The sequence below is a fragment of the Cupressus sempervirens genome, chromosome 7 (assembly GCF_028749045.1).
Source record: "Cupressus sempervirens isolate cs-2001-9-10 chromosome 7, ASM2874904v1, whole genome shotgun sequence".
In the NCBI taxonomy this organism is placed as follows: Eukaryota; Viridiplantae; Streptophyta; class Pinopsida; order Cupressales; family Cupressaceae; genus Cupressus; species Cupressus sempervirens.
Window position 1 is genome coordinate 423,207,830 of NC_143124.1, and position 25,965 is coordinate 423,233,794.

Sequence of the window (25,965 nt, forward strand, 5' to 3'; positions counted from 1 at the left end):
ACCTTTTCGTACCACACCCTCCACCTAATTGATAGGAACGGAATTCGAATATAGTGGAAGTTTTGTCTTCTTCGGGGTTGGATCATTACACAGTGCATCTTCGAACCTCTACTATCTGCGCTCCTCCGCTCCTCTGCATCCAGACTTTGTACCTTTTTAAGGTAAAACACAAGTACTGGGGATGCGCACATGGGCATGTGCGCACCCTCAGTAGGTGTGCTAAACAGAATAAATCAAAGCCCTCCCATAATAACAAAGCCACTTAAAACATCCGCATGTGCGCACCTTGCGCAGATACACAGCACACATTGTTTTGAAAAGGCCACATCAAAGCACATAGGTGCACATTGCACACCTGTGCAGGTGTGCTAGGTGTGCATGTCCAAATTTCAGGCATTGAGGGGATTTTGATCAGTTTTGTTCTATTTTTGGTCAGTTTCTTGTCAGTTCGGGTCTTGTCTAGAGTCATCAAAGTCTTTTGACATACTGACATTTCTCCCTCTTTGTGCAGATAAACACACGAAGATCCGAGATACTGCATTGGAACACATTGACTGGAACGTATTTCTCACATTATGCAACAAACCTAAATAGAGGTCAGCTATGGTGTCGACTCTGATTCGAAGTGGGTTGGTGAACATGGCTTCTCACCCAACATCAATTAAATCATCTGAACTGATCATGACCTTAGCACATTACTTTGGACTTGAGGAGAAGGTCGTCAAGAGTGTAACTAGAGATATAATTTTGGATTTGAGACCACGAAACATTGAAAAGGTGTTCCACCTTCCAAGGGTAGATCAATATATTTAGATCACTTATGAGGGCGCAGACAGATGGTATAGTGAGAATGAAACAAGGGTTAAAAAGTTGGTACAATCAAAGAACCTAATTGGCAGGACACCCTTGGTTAGAAGAGTTGGAAAGATTGATATGATACGTGGATATATGATTGATGATATTGGCTACTCGATAGTTCTCCTAAGTAGAGCCATGGGCGTTCCTGTAGCAAGCCTTTTGGAGAGATGGATGGTACACTTAATTGAAACCATCATAATAGGCAAGATGCCTATTGATTGGGCTACAATCCTGAGTGATAACCTGGATGAGCAGCTGATTTTGGTGAAGAACGACCCCTGCTTCTACATGACTTAATATATGGCAGATTTGTTGGCATCAAGAACTATAGATTGTCTAGGATTATATAGAAAGGGAAGCATGTAAGATGCAAATGCTTGGCCTTATGTCGTGTGCCCATAGTTGGTAAAGAAGAAGCTCCCACTACAAATTGTGGAATATAGGGTGGTCAGTGATGGTTTCATATTATCCATCATCAGGTTTATTGAAGGGGACTATGCACAGAGGATGTCAGTAGAAGTTGTGGCACAGATAACACAGGGTGGTGCTTACTACATCCAGTTTAAGACCTTTACCTATCTCTGGGTAGCTGGTACTCTCTTCTGCCCAAAGAAGCTCCTGTGATATCCATTGGATATGTTGATATTATTGGAGATAGCCAAACAACTTGCCATTGCATATGACAGGGTAAGAAAACAACATAAGAAGACCTGGGTGTGGCTGATCACCATTGGAGCCTTCGAGGTGAAGCAAAAGAAAGATATTGCTACATTTGATTAAGAATGGGATCAATATCCTATTGAGGATTATTAGGCACCCCGCCTATATTTTGACAACATTGGGATAGTGTAGCATCTGGTGGGGAAGAAATTTGTACCCCAAGAGGCCTTGGAAGATCACTAGATGAACGTTGTAGGTGACTATGATGTCCGCAATCGGGACTATTGTAGAATGAGTCTACAACTTGCAGAAAAGGCATTGAATATGGATATTCCCCTCAAGGCATGAGACAAGGATATCCTCGAGATACTAGATACCTTGTACAACAAGGACAAGATTTATGAAAAGCCCATTATGGCTATAGAAATTGGGCATGAGGAGAACAATCATGTCAATCATAAGGGCCGACATGTAGTCGAGCTAACCAGAGAATGGATCAAGAAGCCTTTTCAGATGGATCCAATTCGTTAAGCCCTACCTCTTCAGGCTACAACTTGACCAAAGAAGGGAAAAGGAACAAAGGTCACTATACCAACTTACCCTTCCAAATCACTAGTGAGGCTAGAGACGGTACAATAGCATGAGTAAGAGGTTGAGTACTTTGAGACACAAAAGGGCAAAGGTAAGAAAAGAAAAGGAGCTCCTAGGGTCAGAGAGCAAGAGACTGAGGCTCAAGTAGAACCGACTGCTCAAGAAGAAGCCCAACAAGAGAAAGAATTGCCGCAACTAGCAAAGGAAGGAGTCCCACCACCACAACCTCCTCTAGCTACAGAAGCCTCGCCGTCGGTGCCCAAAAGAGCTAGAATAGAGATGACGGTGGTAGGTGTGAAGAGGAGACTAAAGAAGAAGAGCACTCCCTCACCACGGGTATCAAAAACTATCGTTGAGGTGGAAGATGAGGAGGTTAAATAGGAGGACTCGCTCAGCTACTACGGCTGAAGAAGAGAGGAGAAGAAGCTTGACTCAGACACCCCCTTCTGCCCTTAGGGAGCCTATCTAGGTTGAGACCTTAGACGATGAGCAACAAAAATAGATTGCAGAAATGGAAGGTAAGGGGGTAGACATTTTTGACTTCTTGGATTTTGACTTCATGCTTGTAGGTATGGAGATGGTAGGAGAGAAAATACGGGACACCCCTAGGAGCGAGCCATTAGGGGAAGATTGGAATCAACTACCTCCGCTACCATAGCAACCTCTTGGCATTCCTCCTTCACCGACCTAGGATATGCCTAAAGTAATGGATAAAGGAAAGGTAGCAAGCTCTGCTCGATACAAAGGCTAGGTCCCTAGCCCAACATGACATAGAAACTCACTCTGGAGTTCTTCCTCAACACGAGAAGATTTCGGAGAGGAGTGATAAGGGAACTTGCAGTAGAATTGATCTCTTCAACACAATACATGTCACCAATGGGGACAACGCCATCATGGCTTAAGAAAGAGGTCATGTTCAAGAAAAACAGACTAATGGAATTGACTGAAGAAGATAGAATGGTGGAATTAATGAAGGCGATCAAGAAACCTGAGTCACCTAGGGTGATGCTAGAACATTTGCCTTCATAATGAAGAATCAAGATCAGGATCTTCTGGCGCATATTGCCATCCCATCTTCCCATGCAGACACTAGAGATTCAACTCCAAAAGATTACAAAATAAAAGAGGTAGTATTATGAAAACCCTTGGTGGACACAACAAAGCTTTTGATTAATACAAGTCTCAAACAATTGTTCACACATTTGGACAAAGACGAATCAAAACTTTTGATGCTGAGGAAACAAAATGAGCTATTGAGGGGATACCTAAATGAGGTAGTGGGGCCGATAGACTTTGCGAATCCCGGAATTGCTCTGGGTGCCGCATTAGAAAGGAAGCAGACAGGGCCACCAATGGATTTATTTTTGGATGCTTGTTAGAAATGGCGTCACAATTTTGAGGAAAGGGGAGTGTAAATAATACAAGGTAATTTGAACCTTTTGCACAATTTCTAAACTAATGCGACAAATTGGTTGCCATTATAAACCAAGATTTTGGGCTTATGGATGAAGTATGTACTTGGGCTAATGATTTGTAAGCACTCAAATCTATAAAAGGGCAAAGGTATCGGATGCTAATGGAGATATACTTGGCGGAGGAATTAGATAAGTTAGATGACTAGATAGAGAAGATATCTTCTGGGAATAAAGAAATGGAAGGACTACATGAAGATATTCAGTAGATAAAGAATAAGACTCTAGAGGAATTTTTGGAAGTGGATAAATACTACAACGCCGCTGGCCTTGAGATTTTTGAAGATGAATCTAGGACTAAACTCTCGTCAGTACAAATAGTAGTTTAACAATTCAGGGATACATTCGAAACAACTTCATCAGAAGATGATACTAGACAAGCTTTCAAAACAGAAGAAGCGTTGTTGGAACTAGATTCTAGGTTGGAGGATTTTGTTGATACGAGGATTGAAGTGAGCAATTACCGGCAAGTAGTTCAAAATAAGTATGATTCATTTGATTCATCGGAGGCTAAGGAAGTAATAGAGATAATATAGAAATTCAAAAGCAAGCATCCATACATTATTTCGGTATAAAGTGGAAGAAAACCCGGATGCTGGAAATCAAGTTGTTGGATTTTTGGGTCCGATCACCAAGGTGCACTTTTTGAAGGTGCGCTTTTGTTAGAGATACGCTAACAATTTTGTAGAATAAGCACTGCGCCAGTTTCTATTTTAGAGCATTCCATGCATTGGAAAACACATTTTGATGGCAGTTCAACTCTTAGAGACACCTAGAGAAGGCCAAGATTACATTTTTACAGCTCTCAATGACTCTCTAATCATCTCATAGCTTCTATCTTATTATCTCATTTTATTGTTTTAAGTCATGTAAAGGCTCATGCACCCATTAATTAATATAAACAAGGGTGAAGACCTACTTAGCACCATTTAGAGAGTTGGTTTGTATGTAAATAATTTTAGTTTACTAGTTTTTTAGCATGAAGTGCATTAGAGGAGCTCTCACTTCTAACACAAAAGGAGAAGAGGATTTCTTTTAAATACATGGATGTAATAAGTATTCTAGGCCATTATTTTGATGCAATAATATATGCAATTGGTGCTCTCATTCTGAGTGTAGTAAATCTTGCTAGAGTTTGTTATTTTTGTGAATGCATGTTCATGAATAATAATGGAGCTAATGGTTTTACTGCATTGTTATGATTGTGCGATCTTTTAGTTCTGGTGCTTGCCTTGTGTTAATGAATTTCGTTGTTGTGACAAATTGGAGAAATGATCACTATTGTTCTTGCGTAGTGTTTTGTCTCGTGTGAGTGCACTTTCCGTGGCTTTACGATTTGATGAAACTTGAAACATCTTACAGTTATTATTAAAGTTCCCATTGACGATTGCATTAGTGGAGTTGAGGAAGCGCTGCTCCTAATTTCATTGGTTTCCTATCAAATCCTATTGATAATTTAATTTGCAGATGTGTTGTTACTTTGGTTGATGTCCGTTAGGAATTTCCCTTTCAGTAATTTGCTTCAAATCTCTTGTTTTTCTATCTTCATTATTTGCATTTCAAAACACTTGGTTAAAATATGAATTCATATAGTTGCATTGGTTAGAAATTGCATTTATCATTAAACAAAAAATACAAAAATATATCTTTCTTTGTGGTTACATTTAATCAGAGTTGTGCAAATTGGTGGTTTCCTGCAAAGGTCTCCTTGTGAACATACACATTTATCTTCAATTGAGTTATCTAGCAGGTTGAAAAAAAAATCATCTAGGTCCATGGAGATGGTCATTGATAAGCTTTTCAAGAGAGAGATTTGAAAGGATTTCTGCTGTTAAGCATCGTGCAAAATGACCACTCAACAATCTCAAGTAAAGATGATTAATTTTTACGACATGTAATGACCTCTAGAGAACCTCATTTTGGTGAAAAGTCTCTTTTAAATACCAAAGTTGTCATTTTGCACATTTCCATATGCATCCAACTTGCATTCTTGCCCATACAAACAAAAGCCCATGTTTTCCCACATGCAATCCATCAGTCTAAGTCCAATTTTGGTCCTTTTTGCCCAAATACACATTGTTCTGTTCATTTTCAGCCATAACATTTGTTCCATAAGTATCTAATCAATACTTCGAACACCTTGTTCTTCATAGATCTGCCATTGCAAACTAAAGTCTAATGCCTCCATGGATCCAATTCCTTCAAATGATATATTTACTCTTTGAAATTTCCATGTTGCAGCTCAAGATATGTTTGCATCATCAGAAGTGAAAGGGAAGATGAAATAGCAATATGATAAGGAGTTGGCTCACACAACTGCATTGTTCGTTTCATCTACTCTGGACCAAATCTTAGATATAAAGATTGGGCATGTAGACATGGCCAATTTCTTCCAGAGGATTGAAGCTCCTACCAACAAGTATATGCAACGTATCAACATGAGTAATATTAATCTGGTATCCACTTTCCCTATGGCTGCTTTGCAACCTGAGTTCGTCCTGGGATGTGTTTGTCATTTCAGCCATAAATAAAAAATAGTTAAGGATGCAAATGGTAAGGTGGCTGTCGCTACTTATGATTTGCATTTGATGGTGGGTTAATGACACCAATAAAGTCTAGACCCCATTACATAAATGGCTGGTCCACCTGAATAGGCTATAAGAGCAGCGCTGCTAACTTTTCTTTACTTGCAAAAATTGAACATTGACTGCACTTTCTTACCCCAAGGTGTGTGTCCTTAAACACACTTGGCCAATAATAGCTTGCCTTCATCACCTTAAGAGCTGTAGCTTTTGGTGAAAAGTGACCTCCAGCTGGCCCTTCATGAAATTGGTATAAAATATGTTCAATCTAATATGGCTTAATACATCTTAGCAACACACCTTGCAAATCTTTTTTGAATAAAATACCATTCATTAAATAGTAAGGAATGGCTTGCAATCTATAATACCTTTGTTTTGACCTTTCCAAACCTTCAAGATAGCATCCTTTTTCCAAGAATTTTATCATATCGTCCACCAAATCATTATGAATATTGTGGACAGCAGGCTGTTCATCATCTAATAGGGTCAAAACAACATTATCTTCATGATTCAAATCATTATTTCCATTTGCAGCAAGCTGTTCGCATAAACTTTTTCCTTTTACCGGCTTGGTTACATTGATTTCAATGTCATATTCTATGGCCTTTGTGATCCAACCTGCTGTTTTAGTATTCAGATCTTTGTTGAGCATGAAATTTTTAACAGAAGGGTGAGAAACCATTAGTTTAATCTTTGCCTCGAGTGAACTTAGGTAATGCAAGTATGGGACAAGTGCTCATTGCCTTTTTCAGTTTATTGAAAGTGAGTTGTTCCTTTTCGGTCCACTGGAAAGATCCCTTCTTCGTCAGATCCGTCAGAGGTGCGTTGAGCTGAAAGAATCCTTTGACAAACCTCTGGTAATAACTGCATAGCCCAAAAAATCCTCGCAAATTTGTGAGTGATTTTGGGGGAGGCCAATCAAGGATAGCCTGAATCTTCTCTTGATGCACTTGAACTCTGTATTTATTGACAACATGCCCCAGGTGCAATATTTCTATCATGCCGAATTCACAATTGGATTGCTTGGTGAACAAAGATTGCTCCTCTACGATCTTTAGGACTTCATTCAAATGTTTCAGGTGCTCCTCACATGTCCTGCTATAAATAAGAAGATCATCAAAAAATACTAATAAGTACTTATGCAGTTGTTTGTTGAAAATGCGATTCATGCATGATTGGAATGTAGTAGGTGTGTTTGTCAATCCGAATGGCATGACCAGAAACTCATAATGTCCGTAGTTGCAACGGAAAGCCATCTTTTCTATGTCTTCCTCCCTCATGCGGATCTGATGGTATCCGAAACAGAGATCTATTTTCAAAAAATAGATTGCGCCGTGCAACTTATCTATCCTTGGAATGGGATATCTATTCTTTATTTTTTTTGTTCAACGCATGGTAGTCCACACAAATGCGCATTGTCCCATCCTTCTTTTTGACCAAAACCACAGATGACGCGAAAGTGCTGGAACTGGGACAGATCCATCGTTTCTCTTGTAATTCCTGCATCGTTTTTTCAATCCCATCTTTGAATTTCTTTAGATGATGGTACGGTGTGGTTATGATTAGCTTGGCTCTTGCTTCCAACTCAATAGTATGCTCAAACCCTCGATGAGGTGGTATGCCAAGAGGAATCTCAATGAAAACTTTATCATGTTTATTCAAAATATTCTACAATTCATCATTCTGTGGAGGTGTTCAATGTCCTTTTATAGGTTCCGTCGAGATAAAACAATGCACAGCCTATGCACTGTCATCATGTTGAAAAATTGCCTCCATCCGATGCGTATAAACTTCCTTTGGACCTTCATTTTCCATTCTACGGAGGACAACCTTCTTTCTATCCACAACAAAAGTGAAATCAATCCGTTTGAAACTTTGAGTGTATTCATCAAGTGTCTCCATCCACTGTATGTCTAGAATAACTTCCATGTCATCCAGGTCTACTATGAAGAAATCCTCAGTTGCCGTGTGATTCGCCATTGTGATACTTAGCTGAGGAACAAGGTGCGTGCAGGGCAAAAGAGTCCCTCTAGCAACCTTGACTTGAAAGCCTGTGTGTGTTTCCGTGGGTAGACCTCTTTGCTTCACCAGAGATGAGTTTATGAAATTTAGAGTAGCTCCGCTATCCAGCATCACCGTAACACTCTATCCCTAAAGGGTACCCCTTACTCGAAAAATTGTGCACCTTGGGTTGCTAGCTAGGGCAATAGTTCCTCCGTGCCGCATCGAAGCTGCAATTCTTTCTGTACGATTCAAACTAACCATGTTGGTGTTGTTGTGATGTGGGTGATCTTTGACAGGCGTTTCCTCTTGTTTATCCTTGTAATCGAACACGACCTCAATGTAATGGATCTTTCCCTTTTCGAGGCATCTGTGGCCAGGCTCCCAAGGTCCCTTGCAATTGAAACACAGTTTCTTCCTTCGAAGTTCTTGTCTAGTAGCTTCGTCTAACGACGACTTCCTGGGCGAAGGTTTGTCCCTTAGAAATTTTGGTGGTTTGGAATGTGAGTAACTTCGAGAGGACGACGACAATGACGATGCCATACTCCATGCTTTATTGATTTCCTCTGACAGGGTGGCAGGATTGAACCCCTTTACCCAACTTTTAAGAGGTTCTGTCAGTCCATCCTTGAAGAGCACTACTCGTTTTCTTTCAGAAATGTCCGTGACCAAAATAGAGAGTTTTTGAAATTTTGCAATGAACTGATCAACCAATCCAGTTTGTCTCAGTTGTGCCAAATCTTTGAAATTGAGTTCCGGATCTTTACCATCGAATCGCTCTATCAATCTCTCTGTGAATTTCGCATTAGTATTTATTTGCTTATGTCCTAATGTGATGGTGTCGTGATGCCACCACTCATGCGCAACTCCCTCCAAGTGCAGTGCCTCTTCTTTAGGTATATGATTCAGTTGGAAGTAAGTATCGGCCTTCATTACCCACGCTTGCGCAGATATGTAATTGGATCCGTCAAATGGAGACAGATTGACTTTACTCAACCTTCTTCCTAGATCATCATTAGAATAGCCTCTGTTTCCACCTCTCGAATATCTCATTCTCAGATCCATGTAATCTTTGTAGGATATATCTTCCTCAAGATTTGCACTTTTCCAGTCTTCTCTCTGTTGTTCTTGCATCTCTTCAAAGGTTGGTTGTTTGCCTCCGTGTTGCGCCTCCGTTTGTGGGGGAATGTCGGCATAGAAGGTTAAGAGCGTGTTGGATGAGGGTTTGATTTACCCAACATCGAGTCCACGTTGTGACCGTTTTGTTCTCCGGATATTTTATTGTTTGCTAACTTCTTGAGAGTTTCTTCCATGAGTCGTTGAGTATCAGTGATTTGTGCCTGATTCTTGGCAAGTTCCCTCAATAGTGCCATGAGTTAGGCAACTGTCTATTCTGATTTGAAAGCCATTCGATCAACGGAATGTGTCCTCTTTCGTCTATAAACTCATTCATTGTTCACAAGTTGGCAAGATCACTAGCTCTGATACCACTGTAGTGTTCTGCACTTGCGATACGCCTTTAAATCAATGTGCCAACCCTGAACTGAGGCCGTATGGTCGACCAAGTGCAGGCAAAGATTTGAACCGAGGCCAAATAGTGATGTATGGTTGGTGAAAGGTTGTATGGTGCTGTTGGTCACCCAGAGTGATAGTATAATGAGCAAGAGAAGGGAGTCGTATGGTGGTATGGCCGTACTTAGTATATGCATATGGTGGTATGGCCGTATGATGGCAGGATAGTCCGTACGAGGGAGGGAAGATGGCTCGTGGGGAGGAGAAGAATAGGCCGTATAGTGAGGCTAGAATAGGCTGTACAATGAGGTGGTTGAGACAACTATTGGAGGGCCATATGGATATGGTGACACCAATTGGGGAAGGATATTATGTTTACGGTTAGTGTATGGATGGTACCAGGCAATTCGATGATACCGCTTTAAAAATGGAGAACGCAACATACATAACTTGCAAGAGCAGAGACTGAAAAGATACACAACAAATAACAATGATATTTCCACATACAAGTAATTCTTCAATTTGCTAGATTCAGGCTAAGCAGAAAATAATCCAAAAGCATGATTAAAGACTACATACAAGCCGTGCTTAAATACCCATCAGGAAACTTTCTGAGGGTGTACAAAGATAGCCGATGTCAACACAAACTACAGAAACAAAAATAAAAATGGGTCCGAGATACATTAAATCAATCGACCCGTTACAAAAGTTTGATAAATGATTTATTTTATAACGGGTACATTACATTGTGGATGCTAAAAAAACAAATTGATCTTTTGGTAATTCTTCAAAAATGGGCACTTTAGATTCAGAATGATCACAAACATTTAAATCTTTAGGAGAACCAATATCTTCAATAACTATCTCAGATTCCTTAGAATTTGCTGGCTGATCTTCAATTATAGGATATTCAAATGCTGAAAAATCTGATCCAGATGGTGAAACAGACCTTCCTCTTGTAAATAGTGGTGTCCTTCTTCCTCTTATTGACCTTATGGGAGTTCTTCTCATTAAGAAAATCTTCAAAACTGCAATTGTATCTGTGATAAACCTTCAAAACAGAGTCGCTAGGTGTTAATAAAATACCTTCAAAAAGGCTGAAATATTGCTATTCACACCAAAACAGCAGTAAAAACTTATAATTCAGAGAATTGTGAAGCAATTCATGGTCCCATCGGGTGTACCAGAAAACTGTTGTCAATCAGGAGTGCGCCTATAGCAAGATGCAGAATCCAGCCATCCTGTTGAAACATGAAAACTCTCTCGGGTGTTGGGTTGTCCTAAAATGATAGATGAATCTCCGGAAGCTAAGCCGGTTCCTAAATAGTGATCACCTAAACCTAAATTATACATGAGATAAGGGATGAGAAGTGAATGACAAATAATGAATACTAACCTAAATGAGGTGATACATCGATGGTTTTGAATTTAACTTTAGTTAAATCAACATGAATTACGAAAGACACGATTGATTCACAATACTCAAACAAACATGCAACCACAAAAGTGTTTCTATGCAAGGACCGGGATCTTTTTTTTTGAAAGGAAAACCTAGGCTTTACCAATTTTCTGCAAAAAAGCAATGATCACAAACAAAGCCCTGTAATCACAAGTATCAAGATTCAAATCTGCAATAAGGAATATAACTTAAATGAAGGCCCACAAAACATGAAAGTAAAGGATCCACAATATTGCACAAGAATCAATGAGAAGGAACCGCTGAATCTCTATAACGAATGTTGAAAAAACCTCTGCTACAAATTTGCTCTTACAATCAACTCAAAATTTGCAATGCGTAAAAATCTGAATCCGAAAGAAGATGCCTTATAATGAAGTGAATGTACAATATATAAAACTCATAACCCTAATTTGGATTCCAAGATCATGCTTAGAAAAAACAAGTCAAAAATGATAGAAACCATGAAGAAGTTTCTGAAAACTGCCATCAACCACTTGCCCAACTGATAGATAATTGGAAAACTACCTCTAGTTCCTCAAAATCATGCATAAAACCATAACTCGGATCGCTCAAGTAACCCAAAAATATAGCATTTATAACTCGTCATAATTATGCAAAATATGCATAAAACAGGTTCTCATCATGAACTGCATGCAAAACTGGCCTTTACTACCCCATATATCATCAAAAATAGCTCTAAAGTGCTCTATCACCGCATGAGAAACTTAAATTGTCCTTAGCCTCCAAAAATAGCTCCTTATTTTTACATGAAAGTGTTAACTGAATGTCACTTTGGAGTTTAAAAGTATCCACTGAAAATTCTCCTTGCATTTAGCATTTAAAATTGTTAATTCATTATAATTCCCTTTATTTAATTAATAAAATCAAAGGCTTTGTAATTATAGCCATTTGATATATTAGTTTTACAATTTAAAACTTCTTTTTTGGTTTTTATATTTATTAATATTAGTGTGTTTAATAATTAACAATTTTTTCACATTAATATTAATAAATATAAAGAAACGGAATATAAAGTATATTTTTATAAGTTTTATATGAATAAAACATAGACATTATTCTTTTAATATATATAAAACTTATAAACATATACTAAAGAGTTTTTAAAATAATAATCAAAGTTCTTATGCATGAACCCGAAAATTATATCAAATGGAGTTTATACGGGTTATGAAAGGAAAAAGGGTGCAAAAACTTTGTTTAGTTTTCATTATTTGGTGTTCACGCATAAGAAGGAGAAGAGGGTTTTGGAACCCTAGCCGCGATGTCTGCTGGTCCTGCAATTTTCTCCATGCTTTCTTCTTGACTAGATGGCTTGAGCTTGCTTAGCTGTATGCTGTGAGCCGTATAGTGTTTTATGTCTCTCTCCTTGCGGATGTTGACGCCATGAGGATTTCATTCTAGGCGTGAGTGTTGGATGCCATGTTTTGGCATGAGCCTTCTAATATTTGCTGAATGGACACCATTTCTTCGATTGCGGTTTTTTGTTGGATGGGCGCCATTTTCTTCAGACTTCCTTCTTGTTGGACGGCTTGAGCTTGCTTAGTAGTGAGTCTCTTTTATCTTCATAATATTTTGCTTTGTTTTGGAGTATCTACGAAAGAAAATATTGAGCACTCCACACAAAAGGATGCTGAGTGTATAAGCTGTTGAACAATGTAATATTATTTTGTAGATTTAGCATTTTGTCCATATTTGACCTACATAGCTGATAATATATTCTTCCCATTCTTCTTCAATCTGTTCGCATACCCATGTAATACAACAATACTGTTAGAGGGATTGGCTTCTAATGGGTTTTCTGCCATATTCTCCTTCCACGTTTTTCATTTTTTTACATTTTGCACAAGGGTTTTGCAAAACGAACCGCATCCTAGAGGTTACACTTGAACTGAGTATAGCAAAAATATTGTGAAATTATCGTCACACCTTTCCTTTCAACATGCTTGATTTGGGTATTGTGATTCTTTATTTATATTTGGGTATCAATTCTGATTTCTCTCTCAAATGACAATTATCGGGTGAATCTGTAGATATTCCTGATTTGTGCATTGGGTGTTTCTGTAGAGCTATAGGTGTTAAATAACTCGTGCTTTTGTCATTCTATCATATGCTTGTACTTTATGTTTCTTAGCACATTTTCTTTTAAAGATTGAGGATGCTGTTGTCTTTCCCTTGATGACCACAATAGACATTTCTGACTGTGATACCCTTCTCTACAACCCATCTTGCTATCACTAACACACAACTTTTAAAACCGATAAATGTTCATCCATACCTTACAAGCATTCTTGTTTTGCTTTTACTAAATCTCTGGAACCTTCTCTCTACAGGTCAAATCCATAACTGTCGTGACATTTTGAGTATGCTTGGTAGGCTCTAGCTGACTCTTTAGCTGAATATGTCAAACCTATTTTTGAGAATAACTCATGAAAGCAGCAATTCTTTCTTATAAGCTTTATATTACTGCTTTATGTAAGGTCTACTTGATCTAGAACGCTTACTCTTTCTATGATAGGAAGGTCAAGACAGAATTCTCAAACTATTAACATTCCTATCTCTTAATATTTCTTCTTGGCATCAGCACTTATTCAATTATGTTTCTAGCATAATGTTTAACATTCTTTGTGTTTGTGACACGTATGATGGAGAATTTAAAGTAACATTATCCATTCTTGTGCAAATTTTGTTGTAGTCTCATGCCTGTATCTTAACTAACAAACGCAATTGAATTTCATTGTTGTACCAAAATAATAATTTGCACTTTTATTCGTACCCACTCATGATTTTAAACTAGTTGAGATGTTGCTTTGTTATGATTCTGTGATAAGTAATATGATTGCTGATCCACTGCTAGCATGATGCTGAGATAGTACATGAACTCTAAATAACACCCTCTGTTTTTGTTAAAACTCATTGCATCTTGCTTTTATTTTAATGTTTTGTTGATCAATGACATGCTGAGCTGCTTTGACTGTTTTACTTTTGAATATTATGTTGAAAATATTCTTGTTGCTCCTATGAAATCTGCAACTTATTTCTTTGAATTTTGCCTGTATTCATATGCATGTTTATGCGTTGTTTATCTGATTTTTTTTAATAACAGTGAACAATTTTCTATTTATGCTATAGCTTGCATTATACTTATCCCTGACTGCATACTTGTAAAGATTTAATTATTTCCGTTTGTAGACTAAGAATTCCAAATGCCCTCCATGATTTGTCTGAAAGGTTTCATACCTGTAACACATGTACATCCCTTTAACAATCTCCTCATGTGTCCAACCTTCTGCTATGGTTCAATTAGAAGGTCCCATACTTGTAATTTAAGTATGCCCTCTCAACAGTCTCCCCATGTCTTTAGTCTTCGCCTTTACATGATTTGACCAAAAGGTTTCACGTTTGTAATTTATGCGTGTCCCTTCGATAGCCTCCTCAGTCCTTCAGTCATGGCCTCTACATGATTCAGTCGAAAGGCTTCAAGTGTGTAATTTATGCAAGATCCTTCAACAACCTCAAACTTCATACCTGTATCTGTACATAAAACAAACTCATTAGCATAAACATGTTTTACTTTTCAGATTTCTCTCTTGCCTTCTTGTCTTTTAATATAGTTATCTGAATAACCATGTTGTAGGAACAGTAGAGTATAGATGAGTGGACAAATTTCCATTGCTCAGTTCATATGAACTGACCCTCCTCTTCTTTCATTTTTGCAGGGTTATTTCTAGGTGGAGATGCAAACTCAATCCTTGAACATTCGGGACAACAAATCTTTCATTCAGGCAATGGAGGCCTTTCCTTTTATCTTCAATACTTTTTTGTTTATATAGTGTGTTTATTCAGATGGAGCTCAGAATGCTTGTGTGATATCTAAATGCATTGTATTTAAGTACTGTGTAAAATTTGAACACTTTGTACCCTATCTAAAAACAAAACAGTTTTGAATACTTCAATAAAAAATGAACTGCTTTGGTACTTGTATTTCGAATAAAAGTGATCAATTTTCTTGTTTACCGATTTCCATATTTTATTTTCTGCATCCTTTTCATTCTGTAATATGTATTCTCAGCAACTAAAAACACTTAGCTCAGTATAAAGGCAAGCATAACATAGCAATTTATGGGGTATGTTAAATTTGTAACATTTTTGGTGACCTTTCAGGGGTGTTTTCCTGCTAAACAGTAATAGACCAGTTGCTTTATGCAAATCCATTGGGTACAGAGTCATCTTCACTATTTAGAAAACTAAACCTTCTCAAAATTTTAGAAAACTACCAAACTGAAAAACTGAAAATCATTGTTGAAATAAATACACTTCACCACACCAATCTTAAAACTGAAACTAAAGTTGAAAATTAAAAATTGAAAACTGAAAACAAATCTGTTAGTTGCCATAGGATCTCGTAGCTGTTTGTTTTGATAACCAGGATGGAGTTGTATCACAACAAAGAGATAAATATGATTTCTTTTTATGATCTCTTTTTTGTGGCATCACAACTGTATCGTGGTTGTGAGGATTAATACTTTTTGGCTGTTATGACACCTTGCAAATTTGGCTGATAAATCCATTGAAAACAACTATAAAACTTCCACTACTAAGCTTGAATCTATACCTTGCATCATAACAGCAATGTGGTGTGTTATTTATGATTGTACTAGGGTGATATATTAGCTGTTTTGTAGTGACCATACCTTCTATTTTTTCAGTATTTTCATATTTTTATACAACAGTATATTAGTCTAGTATGATGGTGGATAAAACATCGTATTACTATTGTGCGACAAGATGCTATTCGAGTCAACTATAATTCAAAATCAAAATTTATACTGCTATTTTTTCTGAAAGCATTTCAAAAGAATTTGTACCAGCAATATGCTTGAATGTTCTCTGATTTCCTTATAGTTGAATAATTGAAAACTATACCATGTCATCATGAACCTGTTATGAATCCATGGAGTATGTATGATTCAGGGCATCGGAATTCATTCCATGCTTTGTGTGATATGTACCTCATGTATTGATGATAGATTGATAATGTTGTGTTGTAGTTTCCAATTTTATGTACCTCCATAGTTAAGCGCACTCAGGCTGGAGTAGTACTGGGATGGGTGACCTCCTGGGAAGTCCCGGTGCTTTACCCCTGTGAGCATCACCTAGATCCAATGAGTGCTAAGTGTTCCATTTATTCTCATGAGAGATGGATTCATGTTGAATCACTACTCATGAAACATGGGTCATCGAGTTTGACTCAAAAATCACACAGTTAAATCCTGATATTCACATCACAATTTGACTAGCTGTGGAAATCATCTCCTACTTATCAATTGATGAGCTTAAGGGGCTTTCTAATGAATGGTTCATAATGCACAACACTTGGTGAAGGTTTTGCAAATGGGGTTGCAAGCTTTAGGTTTAACTGTGGAGGAAACTCCATAGTTAAGTGCGCTCAGGCTGGAGTAGTACTGGGATGGGTGACCTCCCGAGAAGTCCCGGTGCTTCACCCCTGTGAGCATCACCTAGATCCAATGAGTGCTAAGTGTTCCATTTATTCTCATGAGAGATGGATTCACGTTGAATCACTACTCATGAAACATGGGTCATCGAGTTTGACTCAAAAATCACACAGTTAAATCCTGATATTCACATCACAATTTGACTAGCTGTGGAAATCATCTCCTACTTATCAATTGATGAGCTTAAGGGGCTTTCTAATGAATGGTTCATAATGCACAACACTTGGTGAAGGTTTTGCAAATGGGGTTGCAAGCTTTGGGTTTAACTGTGGAGGAAACTCCATAGTTAAGCGCGCTCAGGCTGGAGTAGTACTGGGATGGGTGACCTCCCGGGAAGTCCCGGTGCTTCACCCCTGTGAGCATCACCTAGATCCAATGAGTGCTAAGTGTTCCATTTATTCTCATGAGAGATGGATTCATGTTGAATCACTACTCATGAAACATGGGTCATCGAGTTTGACTCAAAAATCACACAGTTAAATCCTGATATTCACATCACAATTTGACTAGCTGTGGAAATCATCTCCTACTTATCAATTGATGAGCTTAAGGGGCTTTCTAATGAATGGTTCATAATGCACAACACTTGGTGAAGGTTTTGCAAATGGGGTTGCAAGCTTTGGGTTTAACTGTGGAGGAAACTCCATAGTTAAGTGCGCTCAGGCTGGAGTAGTACTGGGATGGGTGACCTCCCGGGAAGTCCCGGTGCTTCACCCCTGTGAGCATCACCTAGATCCAATGAGTGCTAAGTGTTCCATTTATTCTCATGAGAGATGGATTCACGTTGAATCACTACTCATGAAACATGGGTCATCGAGTTTGACTCAAAAATCACACAGTTAAATCCTGATATTCACATCACAATTTGACTAGCTGTGGAAATCATCTCCTACTTATCAATTGATGAGCTTAAGGGGCTTTCTAATGAATGGTTCATAATGCACAACACTTGGTGAAGGTTTTGCAAATGGGGTTGCAAGCTTTGGGTTTAACTGTGGAGGAAACTCCATAGTTAAGCGCGCTCAGGCTGGAGTAGTACTGGGATGGGTGACCTCCCGGGAAGTCCCGGTGCTTCACCCCTGTGAGCATCACCTAGATCCAATGAGTGCTAAGTGTTCCATTTATTCTCATGAGAGATGGATTCATGTTGAATCACTACTCATGAAACATGGGTCATCGAGTTTGACTCAAAAATCACACAGTTAAATCCTGATATTCACATCACAACTAACATGCTGAAACTTAAATCTGAATGTGCTGAAACAACACTTATTGAAATTTTAAAACTAAATCACACCTCTACTCTACTATGCCAAAGCAGTTATTGTAATATGAAAAAATACCTCAAAATCATGGCTTGAGGTAATCCCATTAACCGAGATTTTTAACTCCTCTCCTTCAAGTGTAGATAGATGAAAAACATTATGGTGTGTGCTGCCCGTTATGATATATAGACCAGCCCACAAGGCATCAAATTTTGTATGCTTTCCAGGTCTACTTTTTAATTCATTCCATTTTAATAGTATGTCTCCTAGCTAGAATTTTTTTGGAGATGCTTTCTTATCAAACGTCCTCTTCATTTGAGCTTGATGATGCTCAATTGTTTGCAAAACACCTCTCCTTTTTTCTTCTAATTCAGTGAGGTGAGCCAGCCTTAAAGTCATAGGCTCTTCATCAATCATATCTAACTGATACATAAAATCTAATGCTGGAAACTCATCTGAGATAAGTAATCTAGCCTCTTTACCATAAACCGACGAATAAGGAGACATACTAGTTGATCTTTTAGGAGTTATTCTATTAGCCCACAGTGTTGATTTCAACTATTCATGCCAAGAACGCTGATTCCCTTCAAATGTCTTCTTTATAATACGAATCGGATTCTTTTTAGTGGATTTAGCTTGCCCATTACCTTGTGGGTAGTAATTTATTGAAGTATTTAGATACACGCCCTTCTTGACAGCCCATTCTGCAATCTTGTTTTTGTGAATGCAAGTGTGTTATCTGAAATAATTGAATCTGGTACACCAAATCTGCAAACTAAATCTTCATAGAAATTTAGAACAAGAGTTTTGTTTGCCTCTTTAAGAGCTGCCGCTTCAGTCCACTTCGTAAAATAATCAGTGGCTGTCAATACCCACTTATGACCTACACTTGGTGAGTTAATGATGGCAATAAATTCTAGACCCCATTTCATAAATGACTGGTCTACTTTTTTTTACCTACAAAAATTGAACATTGCCTGCACTTTCTTACCCAAAGATGTGCGCTCTTAAATACACTTGGCCAATAATAGCTCGCCTTCATCACCTTAAGAACTGTAGCTCTAGGTAAGAAGTGACCTCCAACCGGCTCTACATGAAATTGGTGTAAAATATGTTCAATCTGATCTGGTTTAATACATCTTAGCAACACACCTTGCAAATATTTTTTGAATAAAATACCATTCATTAAACAGTAAGGAATGGCCTGCAATCTATAATACCTTCGTTTTGACCTTTCCAAACCTTTAGGATAGCCTCTTGTTTGCAAGAATTTTATCATATTGTCCACCCAATCATTCTGAATATTGTAGAAGCAGGCTGTTCATCATCTAATAGGGTCAAAACAACATTATCTTCATGATTCAAATCATTATTTCCATTTGCAGGAAGCTTTTCGCATAAACCTTTGCCTCTTACCAGCTTGGTTACATTGATTTCAATATCATATTCCATGGCCTTTGTGATCCAACCTGCTCTTTTAGTATTCAGATCTTTGTTGGGCACGAAATCTTTAATAGAAGGGTGAGCAACCATTAGTTTAATCTTATTATTTGAAAGCATGTGCCTAAATTTTTTCAAACTTCTAATAACAGCAAGAACATGCTTCTCAACAAAAGTATAATGCAGTTTGTAATCCTTAAGCCCTTGGCTGAAAAACACTAATGGCTGTTCAAAACCTTCATCATTCTATTGTACTAACATGATAGCAATGGAATCAATGTTTCCATAGGCATGTAATATGAAATCTTTTGAAAAATTTGGATTTAACAATGTAGGAGCACCAACTAATGCTTCTTTTATCAGCTCAAAACTACGTTTACCTTCTTTTGTCCAACTGAAAACCATACTTTTTCTTAACATAACTGTCAATGACATTGATAATTCCGCAATATTTGGAATAAATCTACTTACAAAGTTAATTCTACCTAAGAAACTTTGAAGTCCTTTTTAATGTGCTGGAAGTGGTAGAGTGAAAATTGCACTTACTCTTTCTGGTTCAATAGTAATACCTTCTTTAGATACAATGAATCCTAACACTTTGCCTTAATGAACAGAAAACCACTTTTCTTTGGATTCAAAGATATACCATATTCCCTACATCTCTCAAATATTCGCCTTAAATGCTGAAAATGATTTGCTGCATTCTTTGAAAAAATAGTAATGTAATCAAGATAAACAAGCACAAATCTGTACATTAAGTTCAAGAAGTTGCTTTATCCATTGCTTTCTGGAAGGTTGCAGCTACATTTGACAAACCAAATGGCATCTTCTGATAAGGCATAGCTCCCCATTTGGTAGTAAATGCTGTTTTAAATCTATCCTTTTCCTTGACTAAAATCTGATTATACTCAAAAAAACCATCTAGCAATGAAAACCGTTCTGAACTTGAAACAAATTGTAAGATTTGTTCCATTGAAGGCAAAGGATGTCTATCCTTCAATGAAGCTCTATTTAAATCACGGAAATCAACACACAATTTGATTTCACCATTTTTCTTCCTAATTGGAACCAAATTTGAAACTCAAGAAGTATGCTTGATAGGGAAAATAATATTGCTCTCAATTAATTTATTCAGTTCGTTGATCATAAGAGGTTCTAATTTTGGATTTATTGGCCTCTATTTCTGTCTAACTGGTTTTGCACTAAGTTCCAATTCAATGGTGTGTTGAGCAATATTAGGATGAAACCCCTTCAAATCTGAATAATTCCATGCAATAATATCGTGGAATTCATTGCACAAATTAACAAAAGTTTGATGCTCTTAAAGAGTACATACCTTTCCAAGTTTGAGCTTCTTATCCTTTGCAATTGCAATTTCTTCATAGTGTTCCTCTTTGATCTGCAAGCTAGATTTATCCTTTTTAAACTGATCATCAGTATTAAAAATGGATTCTAAAGTTACCAAACCCTTAGGCATCTTATTTGTCTTTAATTGACTAATCTGGTCCTCATATTGTTCCTGTAGTTTCTGCTGGTTAGGCTGAGAAAACTCAGCTTCTTCTCTTAAAAAATTAACAATATGCTGATCAGATTCAAAGACTTGCCAACTTTCAACATTATTTGGTACAACAGGTCTAACAATAACTTTTACATGGTTATTTCCTTTATTTTTATTGATTTCAGATGGTATATCATATTGTGCACCAATTGCAGCAAGTCTATCAGCATGTTTATTTTGATTTCTAGGTACAGATTGCAAATTAAATGCTTCAAAAACTTTGATTAAATCCCATACTACATGTTTATAACTTTTCAGCAGATCATTTTTAGTAGCATGGATGCCTCTAACTTGGTTAACAATCAGTTCAGAATCACCAAAACCTTGTAGACAGCTAATACCTCGCTTTATGGCCCATTTTAATCTGTTTACAAGTGCTTCATATTCAACAACGTTATTGGTACAATTGAAAGTAAATTTGAAAGAAGCATAATACTTTTCATTTGCTGGTGAAATCAGCATAGAACCTCCTCCCGCACTTGTTTTGCTGCATGAACCATCAAAAAATAATTTTCACACCTCATTACCTTGCTGTTCCAAACTTAAATCTGCACTTTTCATGACATTTGGCAGAAAATCAGTAGTTTTATGAATGACATAATTGCCCAAACTTGGTTCTTCATCTTGTTCTTCTGTAATTTCAGCATTTTCAGCAGCCCACTCATCTAATAATATGTCAGGAACATTGTCTATCTGCGTTTTGGACTCATGAACAACATTAATTTTCCCTTGGTCAAATAAAATAGCTGCTGTCTCATTTTCAGTGGCAACAACATTATGTTCAAGGCAATCCTTAGCAATAGGTTTAGATGGAATTGTGACCTTAGTACTATACCTGTTGCAGCAAAGCATGTGAGATCAATCTGCAGATACATAACCTCCTATTTTGGCTATGAAATCATGTGATAAACATATGGAAAAATAAGGAGGTAAGTCAATGATGTATACATCCATAGGGACCGAAAAACTGGGACAAGCATGCAAGGTCAAATCCATATTCCTTATAATTCCAATTATTTCAATAGATGTCCCATTTACCTGAATTACCCCGTTTTCAATTTGCTCATATTTAAGGCCTAGCTGGTCAACAATCTTTTTTGACATAACTGAGCTAGTAACACCTGAATCTATCATTCAATTATGAAGGTACTTGCCTATTATCAGTGTAATGTAAAAAGGTGGTGGTTTAACTATTTTGAATGGCTATTGTGACTTATTAGCGTTTGTAGCCATTAGAAAAGTAGGAGTTATTTGTGGTAAAGCGTTATTAGATAAGGTAAGTGACTGTAATGCTTCCTGTAGCATATCTTTTTGACTTGGGAGTCCTAAAATGTCCCACATGGAAACAGGAACATGAGTCTTCTTTAGATGTTCAACAATATTGAAATTTTGTGTACTAACCTTAGACTGGTTTCTTGGTATAGCAGGCTCCTTTTGCTGTTGTAATGGTTGTAAGCTTTCTTTTTGCACTTGCGCTTGTTTGTGATGTTGCGGTCTAGATATATACCATCGAAATACAGTTATGGAAGCCCGTAAGACAAATTTGGCCAAGTTCTTGAGCCGTACAGTGTGCAAGAGGGAGGTATGTGTTAAAAATGAATGGTGTTGGTAGAACAGGTTGGCCATATTGACTTCCCAAGGCCATATGGTGGGCAAGAAATAATGGTTGTACGGGGCTAGTAATGCTGTTTGGTAAGTGTGTGGGGGTTGTACGAAGGTGTTATTGCAAGGTGATGGGGCCGTACGAGTGTGTGGAAGCTGTACAAACGAGGGTGCCAGGCAATGGCCATACGGAAGATGTTCAAACTTGCTGATTAATAAGCTTCCCAATGTGTCTCATGAGGAAATTGAATTTACATCTAAACTTCTGAACCAAATTAACGCTTTTCCTTTGACAGAAGCTGCTAATAACTTTAAAGCCACATCTTCATATTGAACTTGATGTAATCCACAAAGGGTAGCTATATCTTTGATATTTTCCACTGCTGAAACATGATTTTTACTAGTAAAATATGGCACACTTTTCAATGCTGCTGGTGGAATATCATGATGAACAACAATTTGTAAAGGGTTGCCAACATTAAAAGCTACGAATGGCAAATTTCGGGCCATTTGATGAACTAGTGGTACTTGCTGTTGTACTGTAAATGGCAATAAAGGTTAGGTAGGATGATTTACCTTCTGCTTATATGTTTTCAGACTTTTAACAGCAATTGTAGTACCACTTGTGTGTAGTGTTTCGCACCTGCGATATGCCTTTAAATCAATGTGCCAACCTTGAACTGAGGTCGTATGGCCGACCAAGTGTAGGAAAAGACTTGAAATAAGGCCAAATAGTGATGTATGGTTGGTGAAAAGTTATACAGTGTTCTTGGTCACCCAGAGTGATAGTACAGTGAGCAAGAGAAGGGAGCTGGACAGTAGTATGGCCGTACTTAGTATGTGCATATGGTGGCAGGATAGTCTGCATGGGTGAGGGAAGATGGCTTGTGAGGGGTTGGGGGAACAATAGGCCGTATGGTGAGGCCAGAATAGGCTGTACGGTGAGGTGGCTGAGACAACTATTGTGTAATGTCCCCATTTTAGCAGTTGACCAAGTGTGTGTGCGTTACCATTGTTCTACATGGTCTCGAGGGTGAACGAAGGGTTTAATGGGATCCTGGAGTGTTTTGGCCTGGTCATTTCCAGTTTGGGCCAAAACGAAGTTGATTTACTCAATTTCAGGCATACTTACTATTTTTAGTAAGTCGGCAGGACACAATGCAGGTCAATTTTGGTGATTGGATTTGATACTCCTCGGTGAGAGCTTTCCGATGAGCTATCACTCACATTATTCGGAGTTCGATTGCTAATACATTTTAATGCCTGAAGTTTTATTAAAGTAACGTCTAATTTAATTATAAACTATTAAAGTGTTACTTTAATATTTATTTTATAGGGATGTGTACCCAAGGGAGACATAAGGGGTATTTTAATATATGTTTTAAATATTACACATCTTTTATCCCACATTGCCCATATGAGTTGAGCGGACCCTTGAAAATAGAATAAAAAGGAAGCATTTGTGGCTTCATTAGATAGGTTGAATACGAGAAGAAATTGGTGTGTGAGTCATTCCCTTGGGGTTTGGCCTTTGGAATTCTTTGTTATCAGCTTAATTATCAGGCAGTTTAGTTGCATTTCCGGCTATATGCAGATTTGGTATTTTGCTCATATCTTCTTCACTACTTGTCCGACGCTTATGCCGCTTTGAGGGAATGATATTATGAAGGTAGTGGACTGATTGAAGGACAAAGCATTGTAGCAGCAAGTTCGAAAGCATGGGCTGGAGTATTATGTCAATAATGCTGAAGTAATCAGTGAGTTGATAAATCTGTGATGTATTTGGTTTTATGAATTTTGAAAATAACATTTTATTGGCAGCAGTTCATTTCCACTTTGGATATTATTGTAGTTTCTTTCTTGTTTATGTTGTATGATACCAATTCCATGCACAAAACAGAACAAACAAATAAACGTTGATTTTTGGAGTTATAAGGGGTTTAAAACATTAAATGGAGAAATAAGAGGTTGAATGCAAATTGTTTGACATAATTCCTTTCAGCAATTTGGTTTAGTTTTTTGGACATTTAGGGGTGCCCATTACAGTGGTATCAGAGCCTAGTTCCTGCCATCCTGTGGAGGTCTTATAGGGAATTTGGAACAGCCAGATAGAGGGAAAAGTGTTTGATGAAATGTCGAAACTCTAAAATCAGAAATGAATAAAAAACACAAGCTAAGCATTTATGTTTGAACATGCGACAGGGGCCTTATAATTTCCGCGATACCAGAGCAAGACAAAATAGGATTTCAGACTTGCAAAGCAAACAGTCTAGTACATCCGTGCAGGGGGACATTGAATCCAGCCATACAGACACAGACGAGATATTCTTTGATCAGGACAACAATATGGGTGATCGAGATGACAGGAATACAGGATTAGGGGGAGGCGCGAATGCCGGTCCAGATCAGGGGGAGGTAATGTTTAGACAATTACTGGATACATTAGAGCAGGGGTAGCGTATGCAGCAGGAGCGAAATAGGCGAATGGACATGATGTTGCAGTTTATGGCTAGACAGATGGGTGTCAATATTAATCTAGGTGATGCCAACAATAGAAATAATAACAATGAGGGAAACAATAAGAATGGGGGAAACAATAATTATGGAGGCCAAGGCAACAACAATGGTCCTGAGAATAACATTAATGGTAATAATGGACCCGGCAACAATGGGAATGAGGCTGATAACTTTAGACACGTTGCACGCCCAGCGCGGACTGCGAGCTCGAGACCTCTTCTACCCACCTTCCCACCTAGAGATCCGGTTCAACCAGTAAACGAACCGCAGATTACCGAGTTACAGGATCAGTTCAAGAGGGACTGAGAGGCTAGTGGAATGGAGTTTCAAGCGGATATTTCCCTCAGAGATTATATGGACTTGAGGATGAGACACAAGCCTAGAGCAGGAGGGAGGAATCAAAACTTTGAGCTGAGAAAGAAAGTTGAAAAACTTTACTTACCTTATTATGATGCTTCAGGGAAGATGACTGCACGAGCTTGGGTGCAGAAGGTAGATACATACTTGCAGCTAAATCCAATGCCTGAGGAGGAGGCTATCAAGTATGCGGCTATGCACTTGGATGGCGTTGCACATGAATGGTGGCATCATGGCATGGTGACTTTGGGGCATAATCAGATTACATCCTATGAGGAATTCACCAAAACATTGATTGAGAGATTTGACACTAGGGATCCCGAGTTACATTTCAAGGAACTAGCACAGTTAAAACAGTCAGGTTCTGTGGATGCTTACATTGCCGAGTTTCAGCGCTTGTCTGTACTTGTTACTGATATCTCTCCTACGAGATTGGTGGTGTTATTTTGCGATGGTCTTGCTGATCCATTACGAGGTTGGGTGAAGGGACATGATCCACTCACCTTAGCTGAAGCAACTAAAAAGGCACGAGATTTAGCCCCTTCGGTATACAAAGG

General features: G+C 38.0%; 1 long non-coding RNA gene across 1 annotated transcript in view; it reads left to right on the forward strand.

The window, feature by feature from the left end:
* LOC149547339 (uncharacterized) overlaps positions 1–15,170 on the forward strand; it is a 67,601-nt gene extending 52,431 nt beyond the window's left edge. Inside the window, exon 2 of the long non-coding RNA XR_016354395.1 lies at positions 14,873–15,170. This is a non-coding gene — a long non-coding RNA (uncharacterized LOC149547339). The remainder of the gene's footprint in view (positions 1–14,872) is intronic.
* Positions 15,171–25,965: the final 10,795 nt, after the last annotated feature.